General features: G+C 39.0%; 1 long non-coding RNA gene across 1 annotated transcript in view; it reads left to right on the top strand.

Annotated features, from left to right (window-relative positions):
* Nucleotides 1-20,144, top strand: part of LOC119703384 — a 171,418-nt gene that overhangs the window by 26,404 nt on the left and 124,870 nt on the right. Inside the window, exon 2 of the long non-coding RNA XR_005257622.1 lies at nt 16,323-16,452. This is a non-coding gene — a long non-coding RNA (uncharacterized LOC119703384). The remainder of the gene's footprint in view (nt 1-16,322; nt 16,453-20,144) is intronic.

Here is a 20,144-nt window from a genome sequence, read left to right as displayed (position 1 = left end):
TTATATAATATATGCTGCCTTTGTACTTTCTAGACTAGAGCCCAATCCAGCTCTTAGTCCTTTGAAAAATGCCTTCATGTCTGCCTGCCTCTTTCAGATCTTGGGCTTTCAAACCTATGGTTTTAATAGTCTTGGTCTGTGTTCTTTCCTGATGAAGAACTGGTAACCTTAAAGTTGATTGTGAACCAGATCCACTCAGAAGACCTGGTGGGCTGAGTGTATAAATATGTATGCACACAAACAGGCTTTTAATGATGGTATGGAAACTATCTAGGCAATCTATTGATACAGTAATAAGTGTAAGAACTGCACGAATAATAGCTTCTAAGCTTGGTATTAGGGCTGGTTAGTGCTATCTTGTGTGATGATTCATTATTATAAAGCCTAATCATTACAAGCTACAGCAGTGTCTCAGGCAACTTGGCATAATTACCCTGTGTTTCTTCCAGAAAACAAAAAGCCTTCTTTTGTCTGGCAATTGCTGAGTAATTGCTGAACAGTTATATGCTTATGATATGAAATAGAAATGATACTGTAATATTTTGTCTTTTGTCTGACTGCCCTCCCCAGTTATCTGTTTTTTGCTTTTGTTATGGTTTTATTTTGGTTTGTTTGCTTTTGAGCATTTGTAAAAATTTGTTTGGTTGTGTGAGTTGTTTGGTTTGCCTTTTTTTTTCCCAGTTCATACCAAAAAATGCATCTGCTCTTATTGGTGTTTTATTGGTAGAACACATTGTGCTGATGCTGCTGAGTCAGCTGTCTTTTGTTTAGCAGTTAAGACCCTAGACTTGAGAGAAGAAGTCCCCTCCTCTGGGATTTGGTGAATAGCAGTCAGCAGTGAGGTAGATTCAGATATGAATGAGACTTGTGCCTTGAAATTCATGTTCTTTTTGTGCTGCGCTCACAGCACAAAATTGAAGCTTCCATGAACTTTTGAAAGAAGTCTTCATCACTATATGTCGTATTTAGGTGGCTCTTCTCATTGAGTATCTGATACAGTTGTTGATTGTGTATTTTTGGGTTTTCTCTTGGGTTTTTGGGGGAAAGAACCCATTGTTATTGTATTATAAATTGACATTGAGATCCTAGCTTTACAGGAACTTTTGAAGTAGATAAGTCTTCCCAATTGTCTGTATCTTCTCAAATATAATTCTTGTTCTTCTTCAGTCTCAGGAACGTTGGTGTTTTTTCACTGAACAAAGTCCCAGTCTGTCTTCTACCTATAACTCAGTTTATAAACTTATGGGGAGTAAAACACTGCTACAGAGTAGCAAAGAAGCTGCATTTGTCATTTAACTTTTAAGCAAACCCTTCATTTCATACCTAGGTAATGTATATGTAAAATATAAAGTATGGATTTTTGTGTAAATTGGGTTGAAAAACAATAGAAAGGACAAGACATCCAGTTCATGTGTAGGAGTAATTGCCTGTGGAGTGTCAAGCAGTCAAGTATGTGTCCCATGGGTGGGTTATGAGAGATTGAATGGAGCAGGAAAGGCCTTTGCAGAAGTTCCACTTGAGCCACTGTGTCTGGTCAGATAAGTGCCTCTGAAAACATGATTGGAAACATCTCTCCCTGAGACAGACTATTGCCTAGACTTCATGGGATTTTGCTCCACTTAACCTCTAATTTGGGAATGCCATATGGCATGTTGCTTTAAAAGCTGATGATTTCTGTTATTTGCAGCAGATTTTGGAAAATGATTTTCACTAAGTGAGCAAGAGATGGAGCACTTCGTGTTCCTCATACATCCAGCACTATTAAAGAAACATATCGGGGCAGACAATAAACATTGCTCAAACACTGTTTAGTGCCTCTTGCAATACCTTAATACCACCATCTGGTGAACTGAAATCATGTTACAGCTTATTTGAAGGTTCTTTTATAGAATTTAATGGGCTTGTCTGACAAGGTTTTGACCAGGGAGCTGAACCTCCTAAGATAGGGTTTTGGTGTGAGTGCTGAAATACTGCGTGCTTGGCTTGCTTTGTTCCCTGATGCTAGGTGGGTGCACTAGAAGAGCACTGGGAATTCTCATGTCATGGGCAGGATTTTGGTGCCCTGCTCAGCCTGTTTCCAGCTGCCAAGCCAGTGGAAGAAAAAACTGCAGCTTCTGTTGCATTCTAAAAAAAAAACCAAAAAAACAAACTGTTGCTGAATGACTTGTAGCAGGTTTTTTGGATCTGACTGATTACTCTTAGTTGTCTTGAGATGCCTATCTGATCTCAACTTTTAGACCTTCGGAATTTCATGTCATGAATCTGAGCCTCATATTTTTAAGGGCGTACTAAATACCTCAAGTTGATCTATGCTGTCATAATGTGAACTTATTCAATGAATGTTCTTTGTGCTTGCTTCTAATTCCATCATGTGGCGATAAAAACCCCCTTTCTAGTTGTTTCTTCATCAGTTATTGATGAATAGGGTTCTTAAACTGTGAAACAGGTCTCCCAGATTGTCCTTCTGGTTCTGTTCCAGCTTAAACATATTTTTGGTTTGGAATAAAACATCATTATCCAACATTTTTAAAAAGAAATTGGACCTGACCTGAGCCTGGCATTAGCTGCTGTTGCTCCCGTTGCTTTGAATTGCATCCAATTTGAAATGAAACTGCTACAGAAGATACTGGCAAGTACAGAAAAAATATATCAAAACAGTTAAATGTTATGCTCAGTTTTTCTTAATTGCAATACTTTAAAATACCGTACTATGAAGTCTTAGACTAATGATTAATTGTTCATAATTAGCAAATAGCCCAGTGGAACGAAAGACGGTTTCTTTTTCACTGACAGAATAAAAGGAAGGAAAACAACTGTCTTGGTTCTTATCCTGTGGGGAAGATTGTCATTATTATGAATCAATTTAGACAATTTATTATTAACAAAGACAAGTTTAAGAGCAAGGACAAATGTTGATAGCCCCAGCCTGCATGTTCCCACTCTATTATAGTGTAATTTCTTTGATAATAATTTCTCCTAGGAACCGGAGTGACCATGTCCTTTTAGCAAGAAATGCTTTGCAGCTAAAAGAAAAAGGCAATGTATCCTCTTGTGCTGTGACCTGAGGTAAAAGATAAGATCAGTCTTAAACAACTACTCTTTAAAGGGTATTTATTCCCTTATATACCCTGGGAGAAAAGAGAAAAGTACAATAGAGGAAAGGAAAATTACTTTTTTACTCTTCACTGAATCATCTCTTTTCAGTTTTTGCAAAATGCAGTGTGATCATTTCATATTAAAAGGAAATTAATTTTTCTGTTAGGCATTATGAGACACATTAACAGTGTGCTGAAATGGCATTGTATTTGTCCAGCAAGGCTTACTTGTTAAACCTGCTTGTTCACAATTCAACCAAAATAATGATAAATAAATTATCCCATTTATGGAACAGTAGGATAGGATGGACATCTTATTCCATGGAGATAGGCTTTCCAATTTGTTTTTTCTAATAATTCTAGGAGCTCTTTAGGATGGAAGGACTCTAAATGAGGTTTAAGCAGTGGTCCAGTGGCAATATATAATAGTGTGGATCCCTGTGTAGCTATTCTTACCATCTAAAGCATCCTTTTTCTATGACATTTTTCAAATTAATGTTCTTTGAAACTTATTTTCTTATTTTTACTAATTGGTTAAACAGAAGTTGTAATTGTCAGGATAACCGCACTGTTTTTTTTTAATTTTGTATTTTATTTATAAATGGTTTAATGTTTTACTCCTTCCTAAATAATTGAATTACTTCCAAGCATTGCTTCAAGCTTCAAGTGCATAGTGCTTGGACCAGTTGCCTTGGTTTTCATCAATTTTTTTTGTCTCACTCTTTGCAAGTGGGAATTGCTCAGCTGTCTCTTTTGTAGCACTACAAGATGCTTTACTAAAAGAAGGCTACTCTCAGCCTCGGGACAGAGTATTCTCTGACACTTGTTCTTCAGAGATATTGAGCAGCACTTGTGTGCTAAATGTAGCCTGGGAGAAGTTACTTGACCATAGTGCAATACCTTACACTGCCACAGAACATCGTTTCCCCATCCCCAGCAAATGCTTTTAACTGAGTGTCTCTGTTGCAGCAGGAAGCAGGATCCTGTCATGTTGGAGAATCTGCAGAAGTCACTTGTGTTTGCCCAGCTGATGTGGCCTCCGCTAGCTTACGGGGGTCCCCAGCAGGGCTGCACAGAAGCCGGATAGCTCAGCCTTGCTTGGCACGGCCTGTCCGAGTTCCCAAGCAGCTCCCGGCTGCAGGCTACCTTAGCAAACTCCAGTGATATCAGCTCTCTAGTGATTATCAGCTCATTTGGGATTTCAGCTCTTAGCTTGCTGGGTGCCGCAGGCAGATGCAAGGCGAGAGAGGAGAAGGCTATGCGAGTTTCCACAGCGATGTCTTTATTGATCTTCTGCGAAGGTCTCAGGGATAGCTCTTCTAACAAACTGAGCAAAAGTAGCTCTTTATAGAGGGTATAGGGGAATTGGAAATTGTGCAGTCGTAAGGGTTAAAGTGACCTATAGTCTTACAGAGAGATAAGCAAGGGTCTGAAGGTGGAAGAGAGGGGCTTCTAAGGTCCAGTCATTGTGAGTCGGCATTTCCTGTCTTAGGCTGCTGAACGCCAGGGATGCCTTGCAGGCCCTGGGCCTGCTACACCCAGCATCAGCTGAGAGGGACTCCTTGTGGCTAAAATGTCTTGAGGAAGGATGTGAGATGTAAATTCAAAAGCGTGGTTACTAGAGGAAAAAGAAGCAAGTGTATGTGATTGAATTTAGCTTGGTCACAAGAACCAAAGACTTCATCTCTTACTATGTTGGAGTGAAAGCCAGAGGTGGAGGTAATTTCAGTGGCATGTGGTAATTTGCCATTGGCAGGTGAAAGTGTTTGCATGGAAAGAAAGGATCATCTCAGACCTTGGTGACACAAATATAAATAATATCACTCCTGCTCAAGTGTAGTAGCATGCAACTTAGCAAAAGAACACCACATGTGTCTGTTACTTGAGCAACAAACGAGAAAAATGTAGAAAAAGCTTTTGCTTTGACCATAAATTGTATGCTAAAGACAGTTTGTGTTACCTGGCTAGAAGTGCTCTAATAATGTGGTGCTGCCTGATGTGCCAGCTGGTGTTTTTGTTCTTGACATCAACAGATAAATGGAGCAGAGAACTCTTAAGTGTAATGTGCCCTCTTACTAAGCCATTTCCACCCAGATGTCTGTAGGACACACCCCTGAAGGAGGAACTTGGCTTGGGAGCAGGCATAAACACCTCTAGGAAGAGGACTAGCAACACCTTTCTCCCCACTGCCCAGCGGGATAAGCTACAGCAGGAGGAGCTGCGCCCACTATTAGTGCCTAGGACACAGGAAGGGTACTGGCAGCTCCTCAGCAAGGTTGGTCTGCTAAATGTGTGTGTGCCTGTGACTGCACAGGGGAAAGAGGGAGCTTTGTCTGAGGGATGGCCAATTAGCTGCCCCAATTCCCCATGCTGGTGTGTTAAGCTTGCTCTGTACTTTGTCATTTCTTCATCCTTGCAAAAATAAAGCATCTGCTGCCCCTTTCCTCCCCTTGCAGAGGCTTTCTGCTGATCATGTGGGACAAATGCTTCCCCAGCTTTCCCTTTGTTGTGTTGACTTGAGACAAACATTGCATTGTTGTTCTGCTCATGTCCCTGCTGTGGCTTATCCAAACCTGCTATTGACATCTGCTCTTGTATAGTAAGAACAAGGATAATGGGCTAAGAAAGTGATCTTGCATCAAGTTCTACTCCTGCTTCCAGTAGGATCAAGATTTAAGATAAGATTATATTCTTCACTGCCCCTGTGTATTTTATTTCACATTATTATTGATAGTGCCTTCCAATATTTATCATGTTTGGTTAAGTAATTAGGTAGTGATAGAGGGGTTTATTCAGTGCATGCTTTTGTGGTAAATTGATACCCTTATGTATAAAGCACAATTTTATAGACAAAATTAGACAACTAAGTGAACCATTATGTAGAAAATCACAGCTGCTGGAACAAGGATTCCCTCTCATTTTTAAATTAAAAAAAAATACATGGCACTTAGTATCTTCTAGTATAACACAGGGATTAAAATATTTTAAGGAATCTTGTGCTTTTTTGAATACTGAGAACCTGAAAGAGTGTACTGCCCATTACATTAGCTATGTGTTGAAATCTGAAAGAATTATATACAACAATATCAGGTAGATATATTCACTCTAATACATTAAGTTGTGCATTCAATCTATTTGGCTATCACTTTGATAGTTCTAATGATAAATTTCAGGTTCCTTCTGTATAATGAAATGATGAAGTATCCTGTTTTTAAAAGCTAAAATGAACTCTATAAACAGCTGTGTTAATACAGATATTTTTTTCTTCAGTCTTGAGAAAGCTTGTTGAAAAGTCAATAGAACAATTGTGCATTTAATTGCTAATCTGTTTTATGTTTTATTAAATCCTGAGTGTTGTTTTCCTAATTCACTTACAAGGTAATGGGTAATAAAGTAATGATCAGTGGCTCGTAATTTAAAAATAGTTTAATTGTATGGAACCTTGAAAGCCAAACAGGACCTGACATCTAAATGGGCAGTTATGAGCATACATAACTTTTTCCCCAAGAAACAGTAGTTGTTTGGTTGGTTGCTGGTGTTTAACTTAGCATACCAGATTATTTCTTTCCAGTCTGTTCTCAGCACTTCTGCAAGATGGCTTTTGGACTGAAAACTCTTGGGCTTGAATTTTTTTTTTTCCGTGATGTGTTCCCATGGGTGTAAAGCCTAGTACTGGAATATAGCCCACTTTAATTCTAGGGTAGTGTGAGGGAAAGACACCCAGGGTGGTTTTTGTTTGGAAAAATAAATGGTGATTTGAGTGTGAGTCTGTCAGGCATGGCCAAGCTCTAGGCATTGTTCGTGGCAGACTATGAAATGCCATCTAGTAAGGGCCTGAAGAACTACGGCTTGGATCTCAAACCCTGCTAGGGAGAGAGGGGAGGCTGAGAAGCCAGTGAGCAGCTGATGTGTACCAAAAAGCAATTGCAATGAAGCACAGTTACTGAAGGCATGAACTTCCAATGCCTTGCTGGTTGCAGGTTAGCTGACCCAGGTGTGTTGTGCCTGTGCTGACATCGCTTGGGCAAACTCACTTGCCTGTACTTGGGTGCCCATGTTTGGTGTAACTGAATATCCAGGGATACAAAGAACAGGCTCTGCATTGGCAGAGAAAACTGGGTAGCTTGAAAAGATGCTTGGGAAGGAAAATATTACACTCAAAACTGGATTTTCCTTTCAAACTTTTAATAGTAAGGCTTTAAAACAGCAGCCTACAACCTGTTAGCTCAGAAAAAGTCAAATTTGGAGTCTACTTCTGAAAACTGACAGTGTCAACTGAGGTGTTATTTTATAGTTTACCAATTCCTCAGGTAGATATTTATATGAGCCAGTAAAGGAAACAATGCATGAGTGTAAGTGAAAGCACAAATTTCATTTCTGGTCAGTCTTGCAGTTTTGTTTTACACAAGGTAATAGCTCGTTTATGCAGTGAAGCATTAGAGACTTCACCCTATGTACAAAAATTTCAGCTTACTTTAAGGAAAAAAAATCTATTCTTTAATAGCAGCATTGAAATTCTTCACCAAACACAAAGCCCTCAGGGACAGGTGAGCACACTAAAGATGTGGACTGACAACCTGTAGCAGCTTGCAAAGGCATATGATGAAAAGCTAGCCACTGGACAGTTGAGTTCAGAGCTGAATTTGCTACCACTATATTTAAACAAGGAAAAAGGAGAAAATATGTGCAAAATTCTGGTTTTCTTCCAGCTGTTTTTAAATCTCAGTGAAGGGCTTCAGATTGTATTTAGGGAGTATAAATTTGTAAGCAGAATGGCAATAGGTACTTCTAGAGATTGTTTTACTTTTGAAACTAGTAACTTATCAGATCCTTCTGCTTTCTTCTTGGTTCAGTAGGAGAAAACAGACTTATTTACTTTAAAGATCTTCCTTTAGCAGAAAACCCCAGTGTTCTTATTGTGATAATTCAAAGGGACACAGAAGAAAACAGAAAATTGCTCATTATGACAGGAATAAGCTGGAGATGTTTAAATATCATTGTCTTAGTGCTTGTTACATGCTCACTATTCTGAAGATTCAATTCCCTGCTTTGTTGTTCTCTTGTAACTAAAATACAAATACTGTTATATTGTAATGCAAGTACATAATGCTGTTGAGACCCAAATGAATGACAGACAAATTCCAGTATTGCTTCTACACATCCACTGTGGCTGGATGTTTGTTGAAGATTAGTCTATGAGCAAAGGAAGAATCCTGTTAGCAAATTACCATGGAAGGCTTTTGTTTGTTTGTGGCACCTGCAAACTGCCCTGCCCATATCTTGCTTTTAAAGATTTGGAACTGTTTATTTTAAGGATGTTGCCTGTGTATCTTTCAATCTTGCAAGCTCTGTGAGCTTAGGGAACAGAAGTGAGAAGTTCTGTATTTGAACTGACATTGCAGCTTAGGTTTTTGTTTTATTTTAACCTAATACCTTCAAAGGTAGGAAATACAGAAGCCTTGCAATTTAATGTGCGTAGCTGACCTTTTGAGTTCTGGATTGCATCAGGAAGGAGAGGAAAATACTTTGAGGTACAAAAGAACAAGGTTAAAACAAGCTTTAATAATTCCAGCGCTTTGCATCACTGGAAACAATAAATACTGCCATGATAATTGTGCAGTACTGTGATCAAACATGGAAGGAAAAATGCAAATATATCCTGAACCATTATGATGTTAAAGCAATGCTTTCAGCATCACTGTAGCTTCATTTGTATTGAACTGTGAAGTTGAGTACCACAGAAGTAAATGCCAAGTGTGACAAAACAAAATGAGAGAGAAATTAATGCCAAATGGTATCATCCAAAGCTACTAAACAAGAATCAGACTCAGCTACAGCATTCACTATGTCTAATTCACTTGCATGCACTTGTTCTGAAAAGGAATTTAACTGCATTTCCTCTATCCTGGATAGAACAAAGGGTAATGCATGAAACAATTGCAGTAATTGCCCGTGGGTTTGGAAGTTGTATGTGAAAAGCAGGTATTCCTGCCTTGTTTTTGGTGGAGTTTTCTTTTGGTAGGTTTGGTTTTTAACAGTGAGATTAAAATCCCAACTTTTGTTTTTAACTGATGTCCGTGACATAATTCTTATTGATAATATTTTCAATACTCTGTTGAAATAGTGATGCCTCATGGTCCACTAAGTGTGAGGCCTGTTGTGCTGCCAATATGGAATAAGAAACAGGTGCTGTCCTCAGAGAAATTGCCATCCAAACACAGTGTAACACAGGTGGCTCACTGAAATGATTTAATCTAAGTGATATCTCTGTAGTGAGGAGTTGTGGGGCTCCAGAATCTTAGAAGGTAGAGGGAGAAAGAGAGAGCAAATCGCCCCAACCCTTCACTGCAAAACTTGGAAGTAAATGGATCAGCAGCTGATGGTAAATTAGCATTATCTTGTTGGGTCTGTTCTGAGCTGTGCCTGCTCTCTCTCCCTCACAGCCACATGGAAAGTTGGCTCTGGGGTCCAGAGACCTGGTTGGCCAAGAACCAACTTTTGTAGAGCGCATTCAGGGAGTCAGTCATAAATTTAATTGTGTATCTACCACTTGCTGAGATGGGTGTGAGAGCTGCTTTTGTCACAAGAAACGCTCCCTGTGCTGCCACAGTGTCTTGTGGCATCTGTGGTGACAGCTGCTTGGGGTGAGCAGGGGAGTGCTGTGCTGCCAGCAGCAGGGGCGTGGAGGAGCATTGCTGGAGTTACCCTTACCCAGACTTTGGCTCTGTAGCTGAAGGAGGAATGTTGTTCATGACCCAGTTTTCCCTAGCTCTTCTTTTTGAGCTGTTCCTTCCCTTTCTAGTAGCTTTAGAGTCAGGAGCCTTCTTGCACTGCCTTGGAGCACTCACTACATGCAGCATTGAAGGATTAGAGATCTGTCGCTGTTGGATGGAGTGGACTAGGATTCCATAGGTTTTCTACTTCTCTTGCATCTGGAGCCCAGGGAATCAAGGCTCGTGTGTCTCCTCTGTGTATCATAAAACAACATTTCTGGTGACTTGAGGTTGCGAAGCACGGAAGAAAAATTACAAATATTGTAAATGAAATTTGGAGCGTTGTCTGTTTGATCTTTGCCAGAAGGGGACAGATCTCTTTTTTTTCACATGCTGTGCTAGAGAGCAGGCTGCAAGGCCATCCAACAGGAGCTTTGCACCTCAAACGAGGAACAGGTTAGATGCCTGATCACTGAAATTGCAAAAAGATACATATTTTTATCCAATGCATTTTAAAGTAAGAGTCAAGCCTCCTACTTAAAACATCTTCCAGCACCTGTTTTCCATTCATTTATAAGCCCTATGCAAGTGCTTTATTTTAAAATGGTGTTTGCTGCTTTTTGTTGGTATTTAATGTGAGAAATTAGATATCTCTCTTAGGCACAAAGTTATTTTCCTATGGCTTTATAACTTTAAATCCCAGTAGCGTGTAGTATCCAAAGCATTGTCACTCTGTGAAACAGAAGACACACTGCTCATTTTGCACAAGTGATAAACCATATTCTCAGTAAGTCTTTACTCTTCATACTTGTGCTGTAGTTTCATTCTAATGTAAAGGACACTTGTTTTGAGGATATATAATTAGTTGTAAAACGCTGTTAAATGGTATTGAGATCTCATTTGCTGAGCTGGCATTTTAAAATAGCATTTTGCTCTACTTGTAAGTAATGCTTTTTCTGCATCTTATGGTTCACAGCCCTTGAGGTTTTTCAGGCACTTCCAGATACTCAAGATGTGAATGGCACTCAAGTAATGAAATAATGATTTCCATGCTTCATGTTGCTCATAGGTGCTTTAATACTGCTACGTTAGTAACACACAAGCTAGCAAGCCTTGAAACTGTCCCTCAGTAACCCACAAAGATTCTGTAAGAAACAGGGTAGTTGAACTTAACAGTTACTGCTGCCTTTTCTAAATAAATAAAAGTGAAAATCAGACCTTAAAACTAGCTAAAGAGAAGATAATTATTGTGGATGAAACTTTTTGTGCAATTCTTAGCATTGGATTTTAGCAATCCCTTGCTAAAAGGGAAAAGAATGAGCAAAATATAATTGCACAACAAATATAGTTGCAAATTTGTAGTGCTCATGTGCTTGGCCTCTCTAACCTGGCCTCTGGAGCTAAGAGATTTTCCTTATCTTGTATCATGTGGTGAGCAGATTCTGACAGAGGTATGACTATGGCATGATGGTGAATGTTCTTGGGTTGTAATATTAAGAACAAGTTTACATGCCTATAAACTCAGTTTATCTAAACTTGATAGGATAGCAAGATAAACTTGATAGCAATAGGATCTTCTCCTTACTAAATGCAGAAGACTCTTCCATTAACAGAAGAGCTCTGAATCTCATGTCAATTTTGATGTTGCTTGCCACCTTTACTGAAGATGCTGTTGCCTCAGTGAAGTTGGCAGACAGCAGTGCAGCTCCATGCTGTAGGGTATCCACTGCCCCATCCAGCATCTTTACTGGAAGTTGTGTTCTCCAGCAATTCAAGCAGAGAGCACAACTGAGGCTCAGGCAGTAATTCTGAAGCCACTACAAATAGTTGCTGGGTCTTACCTGCTTTGACAGAATACACAAATAATTTCTCTCCACCAGGAAGTCTCTTGAGTATAGAAGGACTGACTTAGTGGGTTAGGTATGACCTGGTGTGTTTAGCTGAAAATGATTTTGTTATTTTGTTAGATATAATTTTAAAATCGAGTTTTGGAGAAGGGTGACCAGGGAAGAAACCTGATTATTCATGTAATCTCTTATGGGGAGCACCTGAACAGAATTTCCTGATATAATATGATGCCTTTTTTATGGTTTCAATGCTCTCCTTTACTGGCTGTGAGTTTGAAATATTTAAAGTTCTGATACATCCTGCTTTTACTATTCTTTTTTTCCCAGGTTAATTTTTTTCCATTCTTTCTGTGGGAGATTGACCAAGTATTCCTGTCAATTGCTGTGGTGTAACATTGGGAGCAAGGAGACTGAGGGCTGAGGTGTTTATGGTTTTTTTGGCCATTCTTGCTCAGTAATACCCTTCTGCTGATGTTTTAAAAGAAGCATGGATTCTTTAGAGCAAAAGTGGAGGGGGAGGTGTGTGCAAGGCTGGGCAGGGCTGATGGAAGGTCTATTTAATCCAAAACTGAGAAGGACATTGGTGCTCTGAATTTCTAATGATCATTTTATTTGCCAAGCTCTACAATTGCAACCAGTGCAAGCTATACAAGTGTTGGTAGCAGAAATAAAGCATTTTGCATGTCTTTAAAGAGATCATTTTTGTCACCAAATAGTGCCTCCTACAAAATGTATTAGTTTTTTTCACTGCATCAATATAATTAGTTTGGTCTGTTAACCAGCTTATTTCATCTAATACTTTCTTCTGCACTTGCTGACAATAGTTACAAAAAAATTACAAACCAACTGAAAACAATGCAAATAGATTTGTTTGCTGTTTCTTTTATGGTGGCAGTTTGCCAGAGATGACATGCTTTGCTAAATGTCACTAACTATTATGTATTTAGGACTTAATTATGCCTTTAAGGCACTGGCCCTTTCAAGGAAGAGTGGATAAAATTGCTTCCTTGAGAGCTTTCAGCCACGGTCTGCCTGAGAAAACATGACTGCTGGTCGCGTGGTGGGAAATGAAAAGGCGAGTTGATCATCTATTTGAGATGATGGAGCATATGTTCTTGCCCACACCTCTCAGCACTGCTGATGGATGAGTTATCTCACTGCTTTGGGCATTAAATAAACCTTGATTAAAGCTATGTCTGCACCTGTAGCCTCAAATGCTCTTTTTATCTAGAGCTTATAGTGGGGAAGGAACTTGCAGGCTACAAAGTCTAAGACCCTAAATAATCTTAGATTTTCCTACAGTAAAACATAATGTGAATGGCTAATTAGAAAATAAAAAGACTCACTTTGCAGGCTTTTATCCAACTAACACTGAACCAGGGGGGCTGAGGGGGTATGACTAGACTGGGACTGTTGATCTTTAAAGAGACTGTTGACACACAGCTGCTGCCAACTTCTAATTCTTCTTGAAAATATTGTATTTCATAGCATATTTATAAATTTCAGAATGTATTCAGAGGCAACTCATGGGAACACAGTGAAATCAGGATTATACTGCACTGTGGAAGTATGTAGGATGTAGCTGTTGAATAATTTAATGCTTCTTTGCTCTATCAACTTTTTAGTCAATCCATTTTCCTTAGCATTTAGTCAACTCTCAAAGGTTTCCTTTCAAGGCTCAAACTATTACAAACTCTTGCAGATGTGAGTCTAAGTGCTATCAGTAGTACTGGATTTCCTAAGAGCTGTCTCTCATGTCAGGTAATTTCATTTAGCGTTTTAAATCTTTAGTCAGTAACTCATTGACAAAAATAGTATCTCTTGTTCAAATTCAGCATGACCCAGTTTACAAAAACAGCTGCCTGAGCTGAGCAACAGTGTCCACACTTCTTCCAGTGCTTCCCCGTGGTTCACAGAACTGCTCTTTGGACTACCAGTTTGTAGGTTCAGGAGCCTGACAGCTGCCTCTTCTCTGCCAGAGTACCTTCCACCTCTAATGTGAGCTTCCTCCAACTCACCTCTGCTGGATGTCTTCACTCAAGCTCTTCTCCAGGGATGAAGTGTTGGAAGAGATGGAAACAGCACCTGTCTTTGATGCCACCTGCTCCCCTGCCACCAGACACTGGTTCAACATCTTCACTGATTTCTGGAAAATTCTTTTTGGAGTTTTTTGAGTAGTTAAGCCTGCTAGTCATACATTTATAAAAATTAGAGGCAATTGCAGCAAATCCTTTAATGTGCATACTCAAACACATCTGGGCTAAAATATTGCAGCTTAAAATAAAGTCACATATGCTCTAGTCTCAAACAGAGTCTTGCAAACCAAAAATAGCAGAACCTGAGTTCTAATAAGTAAAACAGAAAGAGGTGCACTTCACATGAATTGCTTGATTTTACCCTTGACTTTAACAGAGAAAACATCCTAGAACCATTATATATTCCTTGCTGCAATATAAATAAAACACAAATGCACTCTAACATACTGTCATCAGTGATATTTGTACAAAGCACTGGGTTTACAATGGTACATAATTTATTATTGAAATTATATTTAATTGCACTGAAATATTACTCACTGACTGCATGCCTCTTCCCATTCTATTATAAATGCATTTTAGTATGTTCCCTGCTTGCAGCTGAAATAATAAATGATTTCATAACTTGAGTTATTTGTGGGATACTGGAAATAGGTTTTCTGTCAGTACATAGACATTTTATGAACTTGTTATGCTGTGGGTATTCATTGCTTCCTCTCTTCTGGCAGGATAAGTCTCTGGACAGTAGTATCTAGTACTTAAATATTTTGGAGGAGCTCATGCTAAAAAGAATATTGAGGGTAGGCGTCAAATTACAGTTTTGCCCAAGATTTTAGTTTTACCGACATATATTTAATAATGCTTCACCAAATATCTTCAAATCTGTACATTATAATTATAGCTTTGTTCTTGTGTTGTAATTTCGTTGCTCTCAGTGCTTTTAAAACAGTTTTTTCTCCCTCCGTCATAAATTTTATCATTATGTATTAGTAATGGGAAAACAATACGTCTGGTATAATGGTTGTCATGAAAAATATTGAAGTGGTGCCACTTCTCACAGAAAGTATTTTTGCAGTACTTAGGGGAAACACAAGATAACACTGATGCTATAATATTTTGTTTTCTAAACAGTAGATTTGCTATGTAGTAGTATTACAGACTATTAGATGGTACATACCATCTTAATAAAAAGCTAATATTCATCTTCTTGAAATGCTATTAAGATTACAATGTGAAATGCACAAAACTTGTGAAATTTCAGAGTTCAACTGAGTTATGAAACCCAAACTTGATATGTTATTATATGGCATGATCATTGCTTTCTTTCTGTTTTCCAATTCTTTCTTTTCCTCTTCTTTTTTTCTGCCTTATTCAACACTTTCTGTGAAAGGTATTTTTTCTCCATCTTTCAGTGTGTGGTCACATGTATTATTAACTACTTGCTATTCTAGCCCTGCCATAAAAAACCCCAGGCATGTTAATGTATGCCTAGACTTGTGTATGGCATGTCATCAATTGTGGTATTGTGACAAATATTAATGAACTCATCCTTAAATTGGATCTATTATGGGAGACTGTGTGTATGAGAGAGAAAAATGTCTGTCATTAGCTGTAGATACATTTTAGATGTGAGGCTATGAGATGCAAGGTTGATACTATAAACTTGTCTGACACTGAGAACTCAGTGAATTTTATTTTTGAAGTACTTGATGTTAGGAAACTTTTTAAAATCACAAGGTGATTGCATAGGTACTTGCCACTTCTGCAAATCACTCTGTAGGTATTGGTAATTTGGTGTCTGTAGGTGTAGTTGATGCAGAGGAAACATGAAGGGCTGTTAAAGATTAAAGGATTGTCAGAGCAAGTTAGAGGTGGTTCAGTGCTCAGGGATGTGTTTGTGGCGGGTTAGTGCAGGGCCTGGAAAACAAGGTGGCACTAAACAAACCTTGTTGCAGAGGTAGTGCTGTCAGTTTGGTGCTGACAGCAGCTTGGGCATGTGCACAAGCCCAGCTTTGCAGCTAAAGCCTGCCTCTGCCCGGGGTGCAGGGCAGGCAGAGGCAATTGTGGGATGGTAACAATTGTCCAAGCAGTATTATCCTGTCATTACTCTGTTTTAGCCAGCTGATGACTCTTGAGAAATGTTCTAGACTTGTATGCTCTTGGGTAGAGCTTTTGAACTTGAGAACTTTTAAGGAATTTTCCATGTGAAGGAATCAGTTTTAGGAAGCAATCGGTACCAAGATTTGCAGTGCAGACCTGTGCAGACTGAACTAGAGCAGTAACTCCATGAGAATGAGGTACTGAAGAAAGATGAAATGTGTCTTTTGGCTTCATGAGGAAGGAACCTTACCCTCTCATTACTCCCGGTTTAGTTTACAAAGTTGTGTAGCAGTGCAGCCTTCAATAGGGTTCTGCTTCTGCCACTGTATCATCTTCAATTAATGTGCCCTTTGCCCTGCGCCCTTTGCCAACACATCTGTATTTCCCCATAGTGCCTCTTATCCTTATAGAGCTGTTTCTTTGCCAAACTGTCTTGACATCTTGCCTCACTCATTATTTCTTGTAGGTTTTTTTTTTTTCATTTGCTTTACTAATGTTCTTCTCTGCCCCTCTTTTTTTTTGTTTCTGCAGTTTTCAGGTGTCAAGAAAAAACAAGAAATATCTTGTCTCCTCTCCATTACTCCTTACTATTTAATCAGCCAAGCTGTTTGGGCACAAACTCCAGAAGGAAAAATAATTGGACTCCACAGACAGCAGTAAGGTAAGGGCAACAAAATTTTACATTTTGGATGGTCAGGCAAGTAAAAGATATTAAAAGCTCAAAAAGTTTCATTCTGTAGTTGATCTATACATCAATAGATCACCCTTTGATCTATAAAAAATACATTTCTAATCTGAAATGTCTGTAGTTAATAATCCTATTTTTCTTATGCTTTTGGCTATTTAAAGAAGGTTTAGGACTATATTGTTTAGGGATTGGAATGCACAAACTAAATTATGATTTCATACTCAGACTATTTTTTTAAAATAATTGCTGTGATGAGGTGACTGATTAGTGCTATGGATGCTCTAGATGAGATATAGAGCTAAATATAATGCATTTCAATGCTAATTAAAAACTTACACTAGGGCCAGTAATGGACTCTGGGTGTTCTCACTGGGTGAGTCAGTTCCACCTCTTGTCTCTCACATCACAAGACCTATCTCTGATCCCATAGTTTGTACCATTAATTACTAGTAATGGCAGTGCACAGACCTCAATGAAAACTGTGTTTTTCTTTACTGAAGTGGTGTACATTTGAATTTCTGCCGATTGGTGTTTGCCAATTTATGGTTTCATACTTATTTTTTTGAGGACTTTCCCCTCTAATTCTTAACAGTAGTAGAGATGGTCATTTCAGTTTCTTTTTGTGATGATTATAAATTTTTTGCAATGGCATTAATCTTACTAACAACATATAGCTTACAGGAACATTTAATAACTTTATATGTAACATCCTACAATAGTGTTTTTACCAAAGTTGTCAAATGTGCCATAAATTTTGGCTTACTTACTGACAAAAAACAGCTGCAGAGTCACCATCAGGTGCAGGATTACACAGTAAACTGTCTCAATTTGTGCTATCTGTAAAGCTTAGTTTTCAGTTGGAATACAGAGATCAATTTGGCATGTTTTGTCAGCTAGTGGAAAATAGAAGCTATTATCTTTTGTTACGTGCAATGGTGACAAGACCTGGTAGCAAAGAGCAGCTCCAGAAGAAATGATTAAGAACATGTAATGCCTTCAACAGGTAAATTCTAGCTTGAACTAAACTGTATCCTAATTTAATAACTGGAAGGGAGTGAAGAATCTACCACAATTAACATACTACTTGACTGTTTTTATCATAAAAGAGAAAACCATAAATCAGGCTGGCTAATTAGAACCTTGATTCATTCATAGATGATCAAGTGTGAGGTCTGCTACCTTTCCTGGTTCAGCTTTGCAGAATTAAACTTTCTTCTACGGTCAAGTCCCATTTTCTGAAGTCACTGTGCTTGGTTAGCAGAGATTATCAGCACTCTCCTCCCTTGAAGGCTGAGAGGTAGAGTCTGATATTTTAATTGGAGAATAACACATTTTTGCTGATCAGAAAAAAATCCATTTTCACAGGAAGGGGACAGGATTCAGAGGTAATTATTCTAAATACTTAGTCACTACTAAAAAAACTTTAAATGAATGTATTTTTAATGCCCATAAATAAGTACTGTGTTAGCAAAACCAGATCACTTATAACTGCAAATAAGGCAAAAGATCTGAAGTTTATTGTAGTGTAATGGTTTCTAAAGTAGTAACAAGCCTGTAGAAGATGTTGGAGGGGAAGGGTCAGGGCCAAGAGCAAGTTTTGCCATGAGGGAACTTAATGGAAGAAAGAGTAGAAGCAAGGAGAGGAGAGTGCCTGATTTTTCTAATTTTTCTTTAAAATCCTGTTACATTAAGTGTTTTTCCTTTGCCTTCTTGAAGCAGAGTTTTATTCTGTAATGTATTAAGCTGGCTTTTAATTTTGAATGTCTTCTATCATGTAACAAGTGTAAAGATTTGCATTCTGAAGGAAGTGATTTGATTTTAGTGAAGCAATATTTTGACCTGAAAAAGGCTGTTCCGGAAACTCGTGGGATAGGAAATGGTAGCCCCATGTGGTAATGACACTTGGAGCTGTGCTTGACTGAGACAAAAATAGGTTTGGTGGCTGGTATATTCCTGCAGCAAGGCTGCACTCTAATCAGGATGAAGAGGATTGTGCAGCCAGGAAGCAGGATGATGTGGTGTGAATTTTACCTAATGAATTCATGTTTCTTATCCTGAGCAGAGGAGAGGCTGTACTGCTTACTGAAGGCATTAAGGAAGGATTGAAGCAGGAGGAGAGAGATTTTTTTTCCCCTTGGCAAACACAGTTCAGAACTCAGGCTGTCCCAGATACGTGATAGATGAAGGATGATAGATGAAGGATGATAGATGAAGGATAAAATCAATCACTATGGTCCTGTCAATTCAACCACACTCTAGCTTTTCCTCTCTCTTCTTCCATGTACCTTTCCTCCATCTGTCTTGTACTCTGGATAACAATAACCCTTTATTCTGTCTCTTTTGTATTGCTTTTGTGCCCCCATGTGTACTTGCCCCACCAATGCTCTCCTGCATAACATTTCTAAGACCTGGGCACTCCTTCATATCCATACTGTTTCACATCTCTTTCTTAAACATCCTCCTGCTGGCCCCCAACTCCTGCAGACTTGTTCTTTATTTTACCTGTTGTCTGTTCTACTGCTAAAACCACTTTCTGAGCTTTTTATGCAGCCAGTGCTCCCAGTTTCTGCTCACCTTCCTTTCTCTGGCTCCTTCTCAGTATTGCAACAGTCAAACTAATTTTCTCCCTACCTTTCATTACATGCTCATTAATGACTCTGTGCCTCCTGCCCTGATTTTTCCTATGGCTTGAGAGGCAACAGAACTGCAACAACTAAAGGACAACATGCAGAGTGCTTGTGGACAAAACAGAACCAAATGAAACCCAGGACTGTGAGGAATGAGAGGGGATTAAAAGACCCCTCACCACAAGGGCTTTGGGCAGGGGCTGGTTTGGAAATTCACAGCATTTTAAGAACCAAGAAGGAGAATGGAGCAGGATATCCTATAATGGCTGGCCGAAAGGGCTCTCAACCAATGCTGTCTGGCTGAAGAGAGGCAGTCATGCTTTCATCAAAGGCTCTCCAACCCCTCTTGCACTGTCAGCAGCTTTCCCACAGAATGCATTGGCTTGGGTCAGCTTGCTGATTCAGCTGCCAAAGAAAGGGTGGGGAAGCAATAGAAATTACCCTAAAAACATCTTTTAGAAAGGTATATTTAGTATTCTGAGGAACAAAGAGGAAGAAGAGTACCTGGAGCAGAGAGTCTGTGTAGGAGTGATTGCTGGTGTTTTATGGGTCTTAATACCTCTAGAATTAGAACATGCAGAAATATATCAAAATAATTGGGGAAGGAGTAAAATACCACATCCTTCCTTCTCCCCTAAACAATTGGGAGGAAAAGGGAATGGTTGTATTGACTGAGTAACTGAATATATCCAAGTCAAAATATCCAAAACAGTTGTCAACTGGAATTTTGCACATGCCTTTAATCTAAGCAGGAAATTATTTTACTGCTGGTTTGACTGCCATTTCTTCTCCACCTCCTCTTCCCTCATTTCAGCCATTAGTTGTGTCCTTTCATTCCTGAAGATATCTTTTTTGTAAGAGTGGTGATCTCTTAGTGTGTGATCACAAAATGCTGAAGAGAACAGGACCTTGATCTCTGCCTGAGGCCTCTACCTGTCTGCAGTGACATTTCCAGTCAGAGTCTGTCCAGACAAGGACATCTCTGCGACCAGAGCCCCATTTTTGAGGGATAAAAACGTAAGCCATGATTACCAAGGA

This window comes from Motacilla alba, chromosome 7 (assembly GCF_015832195.1).
Source record: "Motacilla alba alba isolate MOTALB_02 chromosome 7, Motacilla_alba_V1.0_pri, whole genome shotgun sequence".
In the NCBI taxonomy this organism is placed as follows: Eukaryota; Metazoa; Chordata; class Aves; order Passeriformes; family Motacillidae; genus Motacilla; species Motacilla alba.
Note: the sequence above shows the minus strand (reverse complement) of the source record. Positions and strands in the feature narration are given on the sequence as shown.